At 40.4% G+C, this 19569-nt stretch overlaps 1 protein-coding gene across 2 annotated transcripts in view; it reads left to right on the forward strand.

Moving 5' to 3' along the window:
* Positions 1–19569, forward strand: part of ebf1b (EBF transcription factor 1b) — a 97845-nt gene that overhangs the window by 13257 nt on the left and 65019 nt on the right. The window lies entirely within an intron of this gene.

Here is a 19569-nt window from a genome sequence, read left to right on the forward strand (position 1 = left end):
TCTTTCACCTAATATTCATCTTGTTAATTCCAAATGAAACCCTGCATCCTTTCAGAATGATGTAATTGTACTTGTAATAATTTATGCCATAATAGAAACAGCATTTTTAGCAACTAAAACTGTAGTTCCCAGTACTTGAGGTCATATTTTTATCATTGTTAACTCTTTAGATTGGTTAAAAAGAAGAAAATAATAGGGCGCAATGTACTGTACTTATATACAGAAATGTTATGTACTGATTTTTATAGCCGTTTCACCTGTATTTCGAGTTTTGCACTGCATTGCATTGCGCTTTAGGTGCATTTTCATTTTTTTTCTTTCATTATTTAAAGTCCATAAGCCGTGAAGAGACGTTTTTGTAACGTGGAAGCTATTAGCTGACGTCTTAAGGCATTTGCTTGGACAGGTCACAGTTCTCAGGACTGAACGAAACGATGTTGTTTTTGCACATTGCTGCAGAAGAATGGTTAGAAACCGCTATGCTTTATGAAAATGGTTAAATGTTCCTTTGAGACTCTTTATGCGGCTCATGAGGTATCAAAGGCTGCTTAGCCGTTCCGAACCAAATCAGCACGGAATGATGTTTGATTTGGTCTCATGTTTGAAAATGGAATATTCACAGCTTCCCAACTTCCCATGGCCTCTTTTCCCGCAATCTGCCCGTGACACTGGGAAAGGCCACAAATCAGGAGTATATCTCAGCGAGAATCTGTTGCCGAAGGGGGAAAAATGACTTGATTTACACCACATGGACTAGTGCGTAAGAGTTATTGTGTGCAGATGACCGGACTCTGCTGATTTGTGGCATTTGTCAAAAGTCCGTTCAGGCTCATTTGTGAAAATTAAACCCCGCTGAGGAGAAAAAAGAAGGGGTTCCCACTTTCTCTGCTTCGGTGGTTCGCTTGAAGTTTAGACAGTAGTAAGAGTTGGACGGCTGAGGATGTTCAGTTACAGTCGCTGACCCTTTCCTAAAGAATGGGCTCAGGTGTGACCGACGCTGTTCATTCGACCGCAGTCTGACACAACAGATCTGCCGCCCCCCATACCTGACTCATGTGTTCGGTCGTGGGCAGCCGACACAGTTTACGCTTCAGTTGAACGGATCGGGTCAGAACTCCTGGGGGCCAGCTGAGGCTTCCAGATACACACCTTTAAACTCCACTGACTCGATATGAATCTGCTGGAGAAACCGACTAAAACTGAACCGACTTTCTTTCATCATTTACTCACCCTTGTGTCATTCCGAACCTGTATGAACACAAAAAAATTATATTTTTAAGAATTTTGGTAACCAAACAACATTGACCCCATTGAATTCCATTGAATGAACGCACAACCACTGAGACAAAGACAAGATGTGGTCTTGAAAGACTTCAATTAATACTGGCAGACTGTGCATTCTACTTATTCGTATCTGTAATCCTGAATAATTTTTTTTTTAATTTAATTAATTTAAAAAGTCTGATTACAAATTTCGATTTTAACATCAATGCATAATTGTTTTAGAAATAATTGTGACACGTCTGTCTATCAGTTTCTCCCACAGCCCTAATTTTCCCCGTCAGTTTAATAATCCTCCCACATGTTTTTTTCTTGCATATAGAATAATGTTCTGTACGCCATCAAGTGCTTGTCACGCAGGTGAAAGTGTTTAGATGTTGCGATCTGATCTGATTGTGTCACTCGACTCGCGACGCATGTTTTCGCAGCCGAGAGAAATGGGTCACGTAGGGAAGAACAAAAAAAGTAAAGAGGTGACAAAAGAAATAGCGATAACCTAATTTGATATGCATTTCTGAGAGCTAAACGTTGTCTTGCGAGCTCAATGACACTGTCTTGACTGTGACTTACTATTTCTGCTAAACACGTATCCTAAAGAAAAATAAAACCGAGTTCTGGCTTTTTCCTCTGAGTTATTTAGCTTGGTTAATAAGGGCTCATTAGCGCGCACTTCTTGCAAGGAGCCGATTTGATTTCGCACCAGTAATTAGTCTGGCTACGGCTAATTCTGCTGGATCTGCATTGAGAGTGATGGTCTAATTAGATTCAATTCTGTGTTAAAAACACTAATGAACCCTTATTATGCTGTTAAAACAACTCATTTTGTATTTACCGAGATTTATATTGTAAACAGCGTTTGTAAACAAACAATATCCAGCCGTGCCGTTTATCAGGGATATCTATGACCGATCCGACAAACCCGTGTTTACTAGCTGAAGGCCGTTTGTTTCGGTTTATCCACAAAAGTGTCACAAACCGAAACTGTTCACGGCAGGGGTGTCACATTATACTGCCGTGTTAGTAAAATCTTTGATGATCAATATCATGTTAACTCTACGCGTACAATAATATCGTAAATAATGCAGCACCCGTTTAAAGTCACAATGGTTACAAACTCTCTTTTAAATCCATACCCTTGAATTTTAAGTGTGATTCACAGGATCACAGGAGAAAACAAGAAGATAAACAATGAATAACGACCCATTTGAATTTGACCGATAGCATTGTTTGTTAATAAAAAAAAATAGATACCACGATAATATCAACAGCAATAACCGTTAATTGAACATCTGATATCGTAAACAAATGCTCGATTTGATCCATCATTTATTTCATTCTTAAAAATGTATTTTGAAAACTTTACTCGAAACATGAATTTGCCGTTTTGCATTGACTCTTCTCTGTGTGTGTGGTAGCATCTTAAACCCGCGGTATAACATTAGCAACTCAGTCAGGCCATATGTTCCCCTCAGCCTATCGCTCTCCAAAGGTCTGACCTTTCATCGGCTCCGAAAGATTATTTTCAATACTTTAATTCCCTCTCATTGACGCGGACACAAAGGCACACTGACATATAATAGACGCCTCCTCATTTTCTCCTTTCTTTCTCTCGGTTTTATCACTTTCAGTTCAGGGCCTCCACCCCCACCTCCCTCCGCTCCGCAACCCTTGCAGCCCTGGATGTCTATTGTTCACGTCTCGTTTTATTCCAGACCCTCCCTTCTAACTTCTATTTATGTTTAGGATGCCAAACAACTTGGGATAAGTAGCTGTAACCCTAAAGTTAGCTTTGGGAGAAACAGTTTTCATTATTATTCAAACACAGCCGTGTATTTGGTTTTGAGGAAGTGACGGTGCGCCATCTCGAAGACGGTAGCATGTCAACTGGTTGCGAGTTCTTTTCCTGTCAGCTCGTTTCAAACATCTCCGCTTACAGGCCGCCTATTATATTTGTGATGTTGAATCCTCTGGCTTAGGAGGGGCTCGCGAACGGCTTTATATATGTGAGAATGTCTTTCAAAGTAGTACATTTACCGTAACATGCTACAGTGCTTTACTTGAATAAAGTGCCAGCAGACTTTGAAGATGTTATCAGGTGACGTGCGCAGTTTGGACCGCATCCCAAACCCTAGTTTGTAAAACTGTAAACAAATATAGCTAGTTGCAAGTCTCATCTTCCCATTTCAGAGGTTTCTATCCTCTGTGGGATCTCGCGGTGAGCCCACGCTGGGAGATGTCAAAAGCTGTCAGAGGGCCGGCAAAGAATGGAATGTGAGAGTTCCCGTGGATACCGTGGGACTTCCTGTACCCCCAAGAATCGGTTCTCAGCCTCTCTTGGCTTGCCTGACTCTCACTGCTCAGAGCTCAACATCTGGATCTCTGTTCGCTAACCAAAACAACATTCACAGCGCTGATGGAGGGAAATGGGTCACTGTGCCCTTGAATTTTACATTTAATGGCCTGCTGAAAAAGTGCAGCTCTAAGCTAAAAGTTCATGGCATGCAAACAAAATGTATCTTTAGGAAAAGCAGTTTCTTAAATTGTTGGGTGTGATTTTGATTTCATTTGTGTGTAATGTGATCAATTACATTTTTTCATTGCCATGTTTCTTTTTGGCAGCCTCAGTTTTTATCTATTGATACAGCAAAACAAAGACTCCATAAAGTATTTTGTTACTTAAGCTAGATTAAATGTATTAATGTCATTGAATTAGATAACATAATGTCATAATCTCCAAACAAATGATCCTATGAATCTTCTAAAATAAATCTTCGTCACCTTTCTAAAATCATCATTTCGTTTGGTTAAAAATAAAAAAATCTGTAATTGAGCAAGAATGCTTAAAATTATCTTAAAATATGGATTTAAAAATTAAATGGTACAAGAAATCTCAATTTGACAACATTTCACTTCAATGCACATATACATTTCGTCACTGTCCTTCAGAAACCTCGGATGTCCAAATTCAATGTTCTTCAGCAAATGGGAAATCACTGTACTCTTTAAAGGATTAAACACTGTGTTGTCAAAGTTGATAAGCACTTAAAATACCTTTTACTGGTTAGATATTTTCAAAACCCAGTGACACTCATAATAAATCTTATATCAAGTCTTTATATAAAAATATAGAGATTTCCGAGGGAACCAAAGGACAGCGCCGATAAAGTAACCTGCAATTGTTTGTTTTAAACAGAGATGGCGATATTGAGGCGAAAGTTACACGTTGCAGCTTTGACCAAATGACCCAAAGTCATTTTTAGAGGGGTATGAGGTCAGTTCCTCCTAAATTCATTTAAGTGGAGCCAAGTAACCACAAGTGTAGTTCAACACATTTACTTTCAAAACTATATATCAACGTTTGAGAACAACTGCTAAAATAAATTACTTCTTCAGATTAAACCACATCTCGTGAAATTCATAACCAAAGATTTATTTTAGCAAAACGTCATGCTTAAAAAGTGTGTTTGCATTATTTTGGCCTGCTGTTGTTTAAGCCTAAGAGTCCAAATAGTTTTGGAGATCGATGTGGGCCACACCGACTGGCCAAACCTGTGACATTTATAGTTTAATTAGCAGCATCCACTGCCGAGCATACGGTTGTCTCAAATTAGACTAAATCGACCATTGTTAGGTTAATCCTGTCCAGATTGGCCTATTGAAAAAAGAAGGAATGCTAGTGTGAGAAAGAAAACAGAAAAGTGTGAATGGTGGCAGAGAGAGAGAGAGCGAGAGAGAAATATCTCAGTTGTCAGTGTAGCGCTGTGAGGTTCCTCGTGCTTTCTCAGCAGCAGCTCTTTGTGACAGGCTGCGTGTGGCCCACTTAATCCCAGCCAGGAAAGCAGATAATAACACCGTCGCCCTCTACCTCTCCAAGTTAATATACGGTTAAAGACTTGTAGTTCACGGCCGACAATCCTATCATGCGCCTGGTTGACCCCAAAAGGGCCGTACGTCTCTCTCTCTCTCAGTCTAGTTTCTTTTCACGGAAACATAATTTCTGCGTTCTTCCATTAATGTCCGCTTCCACTTTTAGCGTATGCCTTAAATTTCACCATCTTGTAGCAGGATGCCACGTTCGTCTGGTCACTCTGGCCTACAAACCCTACAGGGTCTTCATGTCTTTAATTGTGAAGATTTGAGGTCCATAAAATGATTATTGTTAGTACATGTAATGTATTTTTGCCTTTATGTTATTCTCTTCCCCAAATACTTATGTGATGGTTTAATAAATTATACGTGCCATGTGGAGTTCTGCAAAATGTATAAAAGCGTTATACAGTAGATACTCTTAGGCTGATTACCATTTACCAGGTAAAAGATTTCAAATCTGACATCCACTGATGTTTTCTTTATCACGGTCCGATTTGAATCGCTCACATAAGCGAAGTTCACATTGTTTTTACAATTCCACATAAACCAAGTATTATGTTGCAGTCTATTAAAGCAGCAAGTAACTCTGTTTTATCTACTCACCAAATCCATTTACATTTCACTGTTGGTGCCACTGAATAGGATTTGTGTGTGTTTGAAAGAGCGCAAAAGGCTAAAAGTGGCAGAATGTCTGTGTGTGTCCTCTCACAATGCGAAGGAGCCTTGCTTTATTCAGAAGAACATATTTTTGAGGCTTTATTTGGACTTTCATTCGTTCATGTTGTTTTTAATCCATTGAAAAGGTGTTTTCGTCGTTCTGGGCACGACTTTACATGATTCCAGATTTTTATATAAATATAAAGAGTGCCTGAAATGAGTTTGATATAAGCTGTATTTGAACCCAGAAGATAGACGGACTAACCGCTGCTGTACAGCTCTGGCAATGTTTTATGTGCGAGTGTGCATGGTTATAGTTATCTAAAGCAGCAGTTTATCTTCTTGGGAAATCAGCAACTGAACAAAAATCCCGGCCTTCCCATGGGAGACAGATGTGTGAAATTCATTTTCAATGATTCATTTCATTTACAGAATATTTTGGGCTGTATAGATGCGAGGCTCTGGCAATCAGTAAGTGTGTTTTTACTGTGGTGAGGTGTTCTGTGTGTGAACATGATGATCACCGCTTCCTGCTGAATGAGAATTTTGACCTGAGCTCAGAACGGCAGGATGGACCACTCCTAGGGCCTTGATGTCACTTCCTTTTTTACGTTACTTTTTTTGCAGGTGCAAAAGACAGAGATTGAGAAAAATGTGTCTCTTTTTCTAAATGTTTTGAATTTCTCTACATATAACAATAATATTTCTATTTTTAGGCATTATTCCCTTTAAATTATTAATAATATATGCATGAAACAATACACATTTGGAAAATCTTTTGAAGATTGTATACTACATTGTATACAACGAGGTATAATACATTTTTTTATCATTTTTTCCCTTGGCTGTCGGATTAAATAAAGTGTCATGGAAACAGAAGGTCAAATCAAGAGCATTTTGGGATAGTTTTCTGTTGACTCCGGTTGTATGCATTCAGAATTTTTGCATACTGTGTGCCGTATACATAATGCAGAAATTCTTCCAAACCTAAATATCATGTCACTTATGGCATACACTAGTAATACATCTGACAATACGATTAGAGAATAAATAAACAATATTCAATTTGCTGGTGTATGATTTGATTCCCGACACATTTCATTTAGTTTAGTTCATTATATTAGGTTAAGCAAGACACTTTTGTTTGTTTTGCACTGTAGAACTCTACTTATTACTGTAATGTTTTGTACAGACAAGACACACTTTCCCATGATTCAGAGCGGTAATTTATAGCCATTTATGTTTGATGTTGGACCAGAGACCTCCCTTTGGTCTTCCCCCTGCAGCATGTGGGTGGCTGTATTTATTCAATGTGAATTTTAGGGAATGTGAGTGAATAATTTATGAATGTATAATGTATGTGATCCGCCAGCTCTCTGTATCCCGCTGCGTTTTGAATGTCCCTTTAGCTGGGATCCCCCTGCGCTTGGGGCCCATTGTTGTGTTTCGATTCCACTTCCTGTGGGGAAAGGTCACCCGTGGCTCTGCGCGAGAGAGGGAGAGAGAGAGAGAGAGAGCAGTGAATTATTCATGCCATTGACTTTGTGTCAGAGAGAAAGGCAGAAAAAACCTGAGAAGAGAACTGAGGATGTTTTATTCATTTATCCTATTTTGAATCTCTTTTTGCACCTTCCATCATTAGGAAGCTCAACATTTACATCTGATGCTAATTCACAATAGGCCCCCAGTTTCAACCCGAGCCTAATCCGTACACAATAGAAATCTTTCGCTAGACGCTTTCAGTCCTTTTCTTAAAACTCAGGCAATATGTCACCAACGTGTGTTCCGTTACTTGCAATTGACAATTACAGCTGGAGTGGTTTGTTCATGAATTAGCTTGTGTTGGACACAAACCGAACCCTCTACCTTTAGACAGACTTGCTCTGCGGTGGGCCAAGCCAAGTGCCCTCAGGCGGTGTTTAAAAGGGTGGCAGGCACACACACAGTTCTTCTGAACCATGCCTCTTGGATCTTTAAGGACTGGAATTGAAGTAGCGTTAGGAAGAAATGGCCTTGCCCGGGGATATGTTACATACACAGATGTGTCCCTGCATTACCAGCCCCCCATGATGCATTGGGCAATCATCCCACTTAAACAAGAAGCGTGGAAAGGGTCATACACTATGTAGCCTGTATGTTTGTGAAAGTATAAAGAAAATGTTTTGCTAAAAAGTGGACAATGTTTATCAATTGATGTAAGTACCTATACACACTGTACCTCTTCACATTCTGACTCATAAAAAGTAAAGTCAATGTCAAAGCATCCCTTAAACATGGATTCCTTGAATTGTTGACCTATTTTTATAAATTCAGAGCTCATTTTGATAGCTAGCAACATTTTGTTGGAAACAACTTCCCTTGTTGATGTGTTAACGAAATTTTTATACTCTCTTTTTGCCTCAATAAACAGTACATGCATCTAGTATAATCTTATTACAGTCCTATACCCTCATCGTACCCTGGTACCGCAACAGAACTGTTTTGTAAGGGTGGCAAAAGACATGTATTGCATTCACTGGTTGATGGAACTGTGGTTTGGTTTGGGTGCCAATGGAAAGCGCTCCTCTCACTTAACGGTCATTAATATCTCAGTGCCAGAACACCCCTCCCTTTACCTGACCTCAGAGTCTGTGTATCTATGAATGGACTGCTGTGTGCCCATCCCCCCCCACGGCTCCAAAATCACCACCACCACCACGCACCCACCCAGACCCTGACCCGGTGCGTTTGCATTAGCAACGCCATTAAAATGAAATGGGAACCCAACCACCATCTCGCTCAATAGACAGATTCAGTCACGTCCCTCGCCCCTTCCAGTGTAATGGACGTGTATAATTTCCCACTGCGAAGATGCATGTGTGTGAGCTTGTGCACATGTAATTTCATTAGGGCTGGTAAGTGGTAAACATTCCTGGCCCTGTTTCTTTTTTCAACATAATTTAGCAGAGCTCTGTGTACATATCGCTGCCGCATTTCGCAGCCACGAGGAGAGCTGTGAAATCGTGCTTTTGAGGCGGCGCTCAAAAGGTTCTCAGAACCGATCCATGCTGTCAGGACTTCAAACAGTCTTTATAAAGTGTGCTCCGACGGCTTTCCATCAACGTGCTATTAATTTCCATACTGTCCGCCTCTCCATCACTTTAGAGGGAAGTTCGCGGAAGAGGGGTGACACATGAGATGTTAACTTTGCCAGCTTGATGGAAGGCTCCAAAGGGGTCTGATCCACTTGCTTGCTTCGGTAGACTCAGGGTCGACGCCCAGTCTTTTGGGTACCGGCCTGGTCTCACAATGACAGGGGTCTGGGGACAGCTGGACCTTGGGGATTTGATGGACTGTCAACGTTCAGGCAGGGTATGATGGAGGATGCTCTGGTAGCTGTCAGTCTCTACTATTTTCCTTTAGCACTAAAAAAATACTCAAGTTATTTTCTTGCAGATAGATGATAAAGTCATGAAAGACTAGAAGGAAGCTTCCTTTTTTCTCTCTGAAGACTGCATATTCACACAGTGTCTACCGGTTGGTAGACCTTCTGCAGATATCTATGCATTTTGCAGTTATGTTTAGAGGACTGTACTGAGGAAGGTGACACGGAGGTGCCCTTATTATTCTCCACCCTGGAGGTGTCTGCGAATGTGTATTTTTGTAAGAAGCTTCAGTGCCAGTGCCTGAAGCTAGTAGGTCCAATATAGTCCTGGAATTCTTTTTACTCACCTTCTTCCTCGATTTAGCTTTTTTGAAGGAAGTGGGGGTCGCTGCAGAGGAAAACCCTCTGGGGATGGTGGCGAGGATGATTGACAGGCCGTATGCTCGGCTGTTTGCACATTTGTCAGTTGCAGAACCAGACCCCAGCCCCTGGTGGATTCCTCCCTGAGAAGTTTCAAGCGACCGCTGTTGCACCACAAGCCTGCTTCGGCTGCTTAAACAGTTCGTGGGTAAACTTCAGACCAATGACTGCCAGTAAAACAGAAATACCTGATGCACCGCGAGCGGGTAACTGAGCCTCATGAGTTTCGTTCATAAAGACAAAAACAAGGTGAAGTAACTCAGGTAGCATGTGAGCTCTATTCAGTATATGGAGAGAATCTAAGAATGGGGGAGGTACTGGACATGGCGGCCATGCATCACTCCATTATTAATATCACGGTCTGAATAAAAACGCAAACCTTGTCAGATTTAACGGATGGCTGCGTCCACACAGCGAGCACATCTTAGACAGGCGGGGGGGGGGGGGGGGGGAGGTGCTGGTGAACCGGGCACCGCCAACCCTAAACGTGTGTGTGTGATTGTGTTTTTATGGCACTACCTGGAGAAGGAAGTGAAGGGTAAGCTTTGCCAGGAAAATACAGCTCATGCCATCAAAGTGATATAGCATGATGAAACACACGTTTTTCCTACACAGAACACAGTGGAAATAACAAGAACAAACAAAACAAGCTAGAAGACATACAGTACTATTCAAATACACACATCAATTCAAAATGGATAAAATCAAGTCTGCTCCAACATCATTGACCAATATCGACTTTTCCATTCAGGCTGCCACAACTAATTATTTAGCTTCTTCATATGTTGGTTTTAATTCTTTACACATGGAGTCACATGGTCACTTTAAAAAGCATAGCCTGTGTTTTATCAAGCTCTGTGGGTTTCCTGGGTAAAGTGGGGTCTTTAAAATTAGTAGGAGTGGACAGGGGAGGGCCATTCTGGAGCTTTGGAATGAGGCACCGGTTAAGGGTGAGAGACTCCGTGTGTCTGGACGGCTCTACTGCTGCGTTATTAACATGCGACCGACATTTAGGAACATTGCTCATCACTCTTTGTTTGAATCTGCTTCTCTCTGCAGCCTCTCGACAACATTTTGAGAGTAAGTGGTAACATCTCTTTTGCATTGTAGTTGTTGGGACATTTTTAGGAATGTAGTGATTCTCTACCTCTGAAATCATACACCTGTTGGTGGGAAATTATATTTTAACCAGTAATATCCACAGACAGCTATACTTATCCAATCAAATCCAACAATATTTCCCACAAAATATTATGTCTAAATTGAAATTAAGTTGCAAAGGACATATCATGTTCGGGCCTGGAATAAGAATTCAGGGGCCGCTGGGCACAAGTGTCTTGTAGACCCCCCTCATATACACGTGTGCACAATAAAGTTTTAAATTAGCCTATTGGGTATTACGTGAAGGACACACCTCTATCTTATACAGGATTACATTGACAAGTTACAAACTAATTTCAACATCTTCATTTTTCTAAAAGGGCAGACTTTGTCAATATTTATACTGTAAGAGTAATTCGTCGATTTGTTATAAACTTTATTTGTGTAACAACCGTGAGGGTATTCTAACTTAGCCTAAAGATTATATTTACATCAATAAAGCCGTTCTCATTTACATATTTTCAGTTTCTATTTTCAGTTCTGACTTAACATGACATCTTCTAACAAATCGGGGATTTAGGCTATATTCTTTCACCCAGCCCCTGTCTATGTAACCATATGCATATTTACAGACGAAATGTGTTCATTCAAAGAGTCGATAGCAATGACAGGTTGTTGGAAACGCTGTTTTGTACTCATTACATTCAGGAGTCACATGTCGAATGTCCTGCCGCTCACTGAGACGATCCCTGCACGGGGAAAGAGAAACCTTGCGCTCGTGGGACAGGACTGGCAACATTTTCCCACTAAATGAAAGCTAAGGTTTATTGAAAATTTGCTAGATTGCTACGAAACACTGTTTTGAGAGCACACTTTTGTGTGTGCGGGACAGAGAGGCACACAGCAGAGTGAATATATCGAAAACATTGTTATGTGAAATTTTCCGCGCAGGGGCCCCTGGGCCAGTGCCCATAATGCCCATTGGATAATCCGGCCCTGATCCTGTGTCTTTATCAAATTTATCTGTATGTATATAATCTTTGTGGTGGTAAAACACTTTATCTTCTCTTATTGAATTATCTATCTGTAGTCACCACAGCAACACTTGCGTGCCCTTTCTAAGACACTTTCATGAAGTTTCTTGGCTTATTGATCGCCACCACGTGATAACGACAATATATATAAAGCATCTTTCCAACAATTACATGGCAGGCCCTGTGGTGACAATATCCTAAAACGAGATCAGACTGGTGGTAAGTCAAGCTGACCTCTCTCTTTCAACACTGGGCTGCAGCACTCTCTCATTTCCCCTTGTCTTTTTATGTGCTTTTGTTTTCGCCTTGAGTTTTTTGGGATGTCGGTCTTCGAAGCCACAAATGCTTACAATTGAAAAGCTTCGCCCCCCTCTGCTTCTCAGCTGTGCTGTATTTCTAAAGTTCACATTGGCACGGTACAAACACAAGGTGCCCTCCTCTTTTGGTGCCAGTGTGAGCCGCACAGCTTCATGTCCCCGGGCGCTTTCCTCTCACAACTGTCACAATGAAAAGAAGAATGGCTAAAGTCGGCCACAGCTGCCACTCCTGCTGTCCGGGCTAACTTTAATGCATGCGCCCGCATCCTCGCAACCCCACCCCTCTCTGCAACATTTGAATGTCGGTCTGTAAACAAAACTGTGATGGGAACACAGTTAGCATCTCATTTCAGCATCTTCATCATGGTTTGTCCTTGATAGGAGATGATGTCATGTGTCTGGCCATACTGTCGGCCCCTTTTGTGTGGACCAGTGGGCTTTTCCTGTTCTACAGGTCTGTCCGGCGATCAGGCATGGAGGGTGTTCGATAGACAACTTCCCCTCCAAAGCGCTCCAGGAAGAGAGGACCAGTGTCCCGCAGAGCACAGCATTGTTGTCCCCCCTGCAGGCCCCTTCACCCTCTGCGCCAGCTGCCCTGATCGATGGTCTTATTCATGGTCTTGGTTGTCTCCGGCAAAACCCAAGATGGCTGTAAAACAATAAACGTACACAGATATAGCTTTTGCAAGACAATGCTGACTTAAATCGTATATTCACTTGAAGCATCACGGGCATGTGACTAGTGATGGGTGATCGAATGTGAAGGGTTCTGTGTCAATATTGCTCAGTTATACCTATCTGCATACATCTATTTACATGCCATATCGGTTGTTTTGTATGACCCTTACAATAACCGTAGTGTGACATCTCCTTGTATTTGGTGATATTTGCACGGATGCTTGATAAAGCAGCTTATGCAAATTGACATGGAAGATTAAAGATTAGACGTCCTTTAAACCCATTTTTGGGTTTTGAGCTTGTGTTTGGATTTGTTTGTCCAAGTTATTGTGCCCATCATTTTTTAATTATTTCTTTTTGCATAATGACATTGTTTAGATTTGGGGTGGTGCCATCTCTTTGTTGACTTGAGAGGCACACAAGATTTTGAGATCAAAACACAGCGTATTAGCTCAGGGAACAACAGCGTGTCTTGGGGCGTGTCAGTGTGGTTGAGGTGTTATGGAGAGATGCGCAATTGGCAACATCAAGTACCCTTCATCGATTGAGATTTAGTTACAGAAGTTGTGCTGTCTAAGTTCAAATACCTGCTTACAATAAAATAATAAAAAACCTCCAGATGGTGGAATTATAAATGCTGAGAAATCAAAAAAACATTGCATTCTCTAATTCAGTCAAGTAAAGTACTCCCCATGTCAGCTGTCAGGCAGGAACCTTATCCGGGGAAGGGGGGGTTGGTGGGTCAAAGGTCACAATGCTGCTTTCAGGAGAGCACTAATCGATTAGCCGTCAAAGCATTGCCGCCTTGCTCAAGTGGCAAGACCGATGGCAGGCCACCTGGGTCCCATTTCAATAATTGCTCGCTGCCTGGGGTACGACACAGTTTCTCCTTAAGCCTGAGAGAAGAAGAGATGAAAAAAGCAATGAAAGTGAAAAATAAAGAGCAATAAAATGAAATGCATGCAGTTGTGTCGTGCCACGGTGGCATGAGGAAGTTTGCTGCGGTCGCTATTGATCACAGGACACGGGAGAAATTGTTTAGTCAGAATTTATCGAGTGACCCTTGGGAAGGTTAAGCCCAGAGCTTTCAGCTCCACATCCAGTCGATCATACGTCAGGATAACGCTATAGTTTGTATCTAAATTGTAAAGCATGTTGTGATGAATGCTGAATATGGCTGTGTTTAGTACAGTTGTTAACAGTCTGGATGTGTGAAATCTTTGTTTTGATGAGCGTAGGGCCGATTTGAATTTAGAAATGCTACTTCTGTTGCTGGTATTACAATAATTGCTGTTAGCACATATCATTAATTAAAGGGATGCTTCACCCAAAAATAAACATTAACAAAAGAATAACATTAACAAAAATAAACAGAACAAAAGAATAATAAAGTAATTTTTCCTACTATGATAGTCAATGAGGTCGAAGAACTGTTTGAAGAATTCTACCAAATATCGTTCTTTGTGGTCATCAGAACAAAGACATTTGTACAGATTTGAAATAACTCACAACAACAATTTGTAGTTGTTAAAAATAAACCAAAATTTGCTATTGAGCACGTACACAATACTCAATACTTAAAGCTTTTGCCTTATCTTAACCCGAAGTTAAGCTTTAAAAACTGATTTTTCCATTTGAGCTGTCGTACAAAATGACAGTTTGATGTCATTTGAATTCATCTCACATAAAGCATAGTATGCAAAGTAACACACAGTTTTATGCTTCAAACAGAGATGGTGATAAAGAGAGAAAAGTTACAGATTGCAGCTATAAAGGTTACAAAGGTCCCTCATTTATAAGAATTTACAATCACTATCCCCAGTAGATATCCTCTAGACTTTTGTGGACCATTGTGTGAAAATCCCATATAGAACAGGGATGGTGGTCCATTATGCCATTGTAGTATCCTCTGTGATATCCAAACTAGGCTGTGAAATGCAAAGCTCATTATCTGCCTGTGCTCGAGTCTCTCTGGACCGTCTCTAATGGTGGAGATCTGCCTCTGAGTGGAGGATAAGAATCACATCCAAACAATAAAGAAGTTCAAAGGCCCACATGATGATACACATGTATATCGGCCTGTTGGAGGAAATCGCTACATTTCCTCTGTTGACAAATGTCAGAGCTCTACGAGATAATATGCGGAAGTGGAGCCATCCATCTTTCCTGACGACCTGTGTCGGGATATATCAAAGTGTTGCACACCCTTTGTGCGGATGCTGTAACATGTTGCACACGATAAGTAGATACGACAAAACAAACGTTGAAACTGTATTGCTGAGTTTAAACACGTTTTTTACAATAGAAATCATAAGTCAATCTCTTTAATAGCCATATTTAAATTTTTTCATCAAAATCAATAGTTCTGATGCAATGAAATGTGGCAATTCAAATCCATTCCTGTACTGGTTTAGTGTTTTATAAAAGATGACTGTTGATGGCCTTCAGCTGATTTCTGTTCCACACACGCACTGAGATGCATAGCTGGTTGGCTCAGGATATATAGCCGTGGCGATTAGGCGCTAATAGATTGCTCGGGTAAGGAACCGTAGCTTAGGCTGCCATTAGTGCCACGTTACTGACACGAGCTTCACATCGCTGATGTCACACGGTCAATTGGAGACAAGGCAGGGCCCATCCGTCAAGCATTTAGCACAACGCTCATTCACCTCTACTATCCTGTGCGCTTATGGTCCTTCTCGAAAAGAATAACATCACTCAGGCACTCAACACTAATGCAGTAATACCAACACAAATGTTAGAAGGCAAAAACTGTGAAAGGCTGAATATTTTTGTATTAGCTTTAGCTAAACAGTGGCTGCTTCGGTGTAAGTTAATATTGATGTATATAATAATCTTAAGAGTTAAGCACTGTTTGCACTGTTTTGGTTTCGAAAAGTACTAAATAAGCTTAAACAGTAATTGTTCTCTCTTATAAATCTTACTTTATAACCCAATAGTCATTTGGATTACTTGTGTTTTTCGGAGTTTTAACCTTTTGTACAATCTAGTGAAGAAAGAAAGTCATACAAGGTACGTCTGAGATGTCACAAGATGGCATAAGGAATAAATATTTATTCCTTTAAAATGATTATTTTTATGCCTTATAGCTTAATAAACATGACGACCCTCCCAAATCTTTAACTCACAGACACAAAACCATAATACAAACTCAACCGTCATCGCAAAAACAGCTTTCTGAGTTGTTGATTTAGAAGGGATAGTTCACCCAAAAATGAAAATGTACTCACCATCTTGTCATTTCAAACCTTTCAAACTTTCTTACGTCTGCAGAACAGAAAAGAAGATATTTTGAAGAACGTTAATAACCGAAGAACGGGGGTTCTCATTCACTTCCATGGACACAAAACCAATGCAAGTGAATGGGTCTCGGCAATGTTCGGTAGTCAAAATATCGTCTTTTGTGTACTGCAGATGAAAGAAAATGGGTGAACAATCCCTTCGTTAAGTCACATCTGACGTCTCTGCATGTAAAATGCTATATTCCATGGTTTCTGTATCTGTCCCAATACTTGGTACATCAGCTAGATCATAAATTCAGGTCATGTTCCGGTGCAGTTCGGGTGAGGGAATATCTTGTTGCTACGAACTCTCACCACTCACCCCCAACATACAAGCCATGCTTCACATCTGCCCCCTACATCTACCCCCTTCAACCTATCGCAAAGAACACGCTAGTGGCATGACAGGCATTTGTAGCCGCAATCCTGCGGATTTCAGATGCTCCCGGTGTCTGAAGGAGGTTTGTTTTATATACAGGCAGAGGAACCGAGACGTTTCACGTGAGCTCCAGTCACAACACGCTGGTTTGTTTTCACACACTCTCTGATTTGTTTAGACAGTCTCCTCAGCAAGGGCTTCATCCCTTAATGTCACAGCGCGGTTGGATATTATGTAGGCAAATCAGCGCCGCCACATAAACAGCCCTTTTCACGTCCTCATTTGTTAACCGTGACCTATAATTTAGCAGTCGAAAAGTGTTAGGGAAGGAAGATTAACAATGTCTTTAGCACACATACGGTTTAGTCTGTGGAAAGCAGGGGAGATTATAAGAAGAAGACGTTTTTTTCCATGTTGGCACGTTGTGGTGAGTCTTTGTTATTATAAACAAGCCTATTAATAAAAGTCATTGTTAACGTAATTCCATGAAGAATAGGCCTGGTATGCCCAAAAGGATCTTGAAACAAAGAGTGTGAAGGTTTGCCTCAGGTGATAATAGATGGTGGTCAGGAATAGCATCGAAGTGTATGGCAGAGGATAGGGTGTGAAGCTTTCCGACCCATAGTCATGGATTTCACAGGAGAAAAAGCCACATTACCCCAAGGCCTCGGGACCGGGCTTGACTGTCATCGCCGGAGGGTCAAAGGAACAGACAAACTGTACAAACATTTTGGGAGGATGCAGATTGTACAGTTGGAAAAATAAGTTGTCCTGTGACTAGTATCTGCTTTCCACACATCACGGTTACTATAGAACAGACCCACATCATTTTCATTTGAGGGACCCCCATCCTGAAATGGATGAACGCCCAAATTATACAATGAAAAGTTAAGAATATAAATCTTTCTTTTATAAGGTGATATAAGGTTTAATTATTATATAATTTTTTCTTCTCACTGTTGTATTATACTGTTAATTATTAAGGTAAATTAAATGAGAAAATATGTTAAATATTAATAAATAATTATATATTTATATATAAAATATTTATAAATATTAAAATGACATTTAATATATGAATACTACTTTTTTATTTTTAACTGATTAATTTACTTTTTATAATAAACATATTATTTACATTCATTATTTCCAGTTATTCTGTAGACAGGTTGAAAAGACCTACCATAGAAAACGACTTTATAAAGTAATAAAGAAACAAAGTACATTTTTGACTAATCTTTATTGGTCTTTAAAATGGACTTTTGATCAACCATGGATTTTTGATCAACCATGGATAACTATTACTATTTCTATTGTAAGATTAGAAATTATTAAAAGGAAACTTGGATTTGATGATAAAAATAGCCAAAACAATTTGGTAGACTGCTGTTAGCCCATAGAGACTCTTTCGCGCCTTAGGAAAGTAAATAACAAAATATAGAAACTAGAGATCCACCTATATTTACAGATTATTGGCCGATGAATCGTTGCATCTCTAGTTTCTAAATATGGTTATTTAAAAGCAATATTTCACACTATCGGCTATCGGCGGAATATCCTGTCAATCAAAAGAGGAAGAAACTTGTGCTCTGTATATTGAAAATGTTTAGAAACATCACCAGCTTGATTTTCAAGATTAATAGTCATAATACGAATGAATAACATTTATAAAGTTAAGAAATATTTATTTCATCTCAAACGGAATCGGCAGATATCACTCTGAATAATCGGCTATTGGTAAACTTAATAAAAGCGGCCCAGAACACCCTGGGAATGTCACTGAAAAGCTCCATCAACCACAGAGAATATCCTAAAGTTTGGGTACAAAGTCATTCACAAAATAAAACTAATCTAGCTTTTATTTATTATCTATAGCTTTTTCCAAACAAAGCGGCTAAAAAATCTCTCTCCGCAATTACAGTATACTGTGTTTCCAGATGTTTCTGCAGGTGGGTTTTGTGTTGCGGGCTTAAATTCTGACAATGGAAAAAAGGGGTCCGGGTCACCCGGCAGATCTGCCACTAACAGGAAGTTGATTCTCTTACATCTTCCTGTGACAAACCGCATAAATATATACATTTTGCTGTTTATAGCAAAAGGGGAGGAGACTACACACAAGCTTGGGAGAAAATGCAAGGCTCAATATGCTTTCAGTGAAACGACCCGAACAGTTTTCAGGCACGGTAGCGCTTGTTTACTCTAGAACATATGAGCATAATACATTTTTAGTGCAGATTTACATGACCTGTATTAAAGGCCATAATTTTACGTGTAAACACATACTGTATGAATGTACAGAGCGAGAAAGAAAGAGAATCTAATTGCGTTTCCTCCCTCGCTCATGCACATCCTCTTTGTGATCCCTTATCATCAGACAGGACTGCAGAGGTCAGACACATGCTCAGATAAGGAGTGGAGTGTGTTTGTATGTGCGTGTGTGACGGTGTTGGGGAAATCGTTGACATGTCGTCGTCAGATGTGTGGAGAGCCTCTGAATGATGAATTCCTCTACTCGCTGGATTACTTCCTGTTCTGGCGGGCCCTGGCTCCAAGAGCAATGGTGGCCGCCCTACTCCCACAGGAAGTGGGCTCGGATCAGCTAATGGAGAGGAATGCGTGCCCCTGGGGAGTTTGGCGTTCCTCCCCCTGTTTTTTCGGTTGGGGGTAAGGGTTGTGTTTTTGTAGTGTAGTTTGTGTTAGAAGCATCCAGAAATAGACAGATCGAAATAAACAGAAGAGAGGCGGCACTTCGTAAAGCCGGGATGTATGTGAGTGATGCTACCTGGACGTCTGTTTAGACTGAGCAGGAGTTCTCAGGTTTCTTTATTGTCTCACGAAGGACCTTAAATGGTCCCTAATGAACATTATGTCATCATTTGGTCACATGTTGTTACAGACCCGTGGTTTTCTTTCCTTGGTGGATAACTGAACGCAATATACAATATATTTCTGAAGAATCCCATAAGATTTGTATAATTTATTTAGTGAAAATCATCCTCTCCGCCAAAACTCCATTTCAAACCATTCTGTCACATTTTTTGGCTGATAATGTCAAGCCCACAATTAACTCAAATGAACCCAAAAAAGTCTTGAACAATATTTCTGGATAAAGTTTCAAAAAAGCATGTTAGGAACTGGAGAGGCTCATAGCATTCCCATGGCCGAC

Source organism: Barbatula barbatula (assembly GCF_947034865.1).
Source record: "Barbatula barbatula genome assembly, chromosome: 22".
NCBI classification, from domain to species: domain Eukaryota; kingdom Metazoa; phylum Chordata; class Actinopteri; order Cypriniformes; family Nemacheilidae; genus Barbatula; species Barbatula barbatula.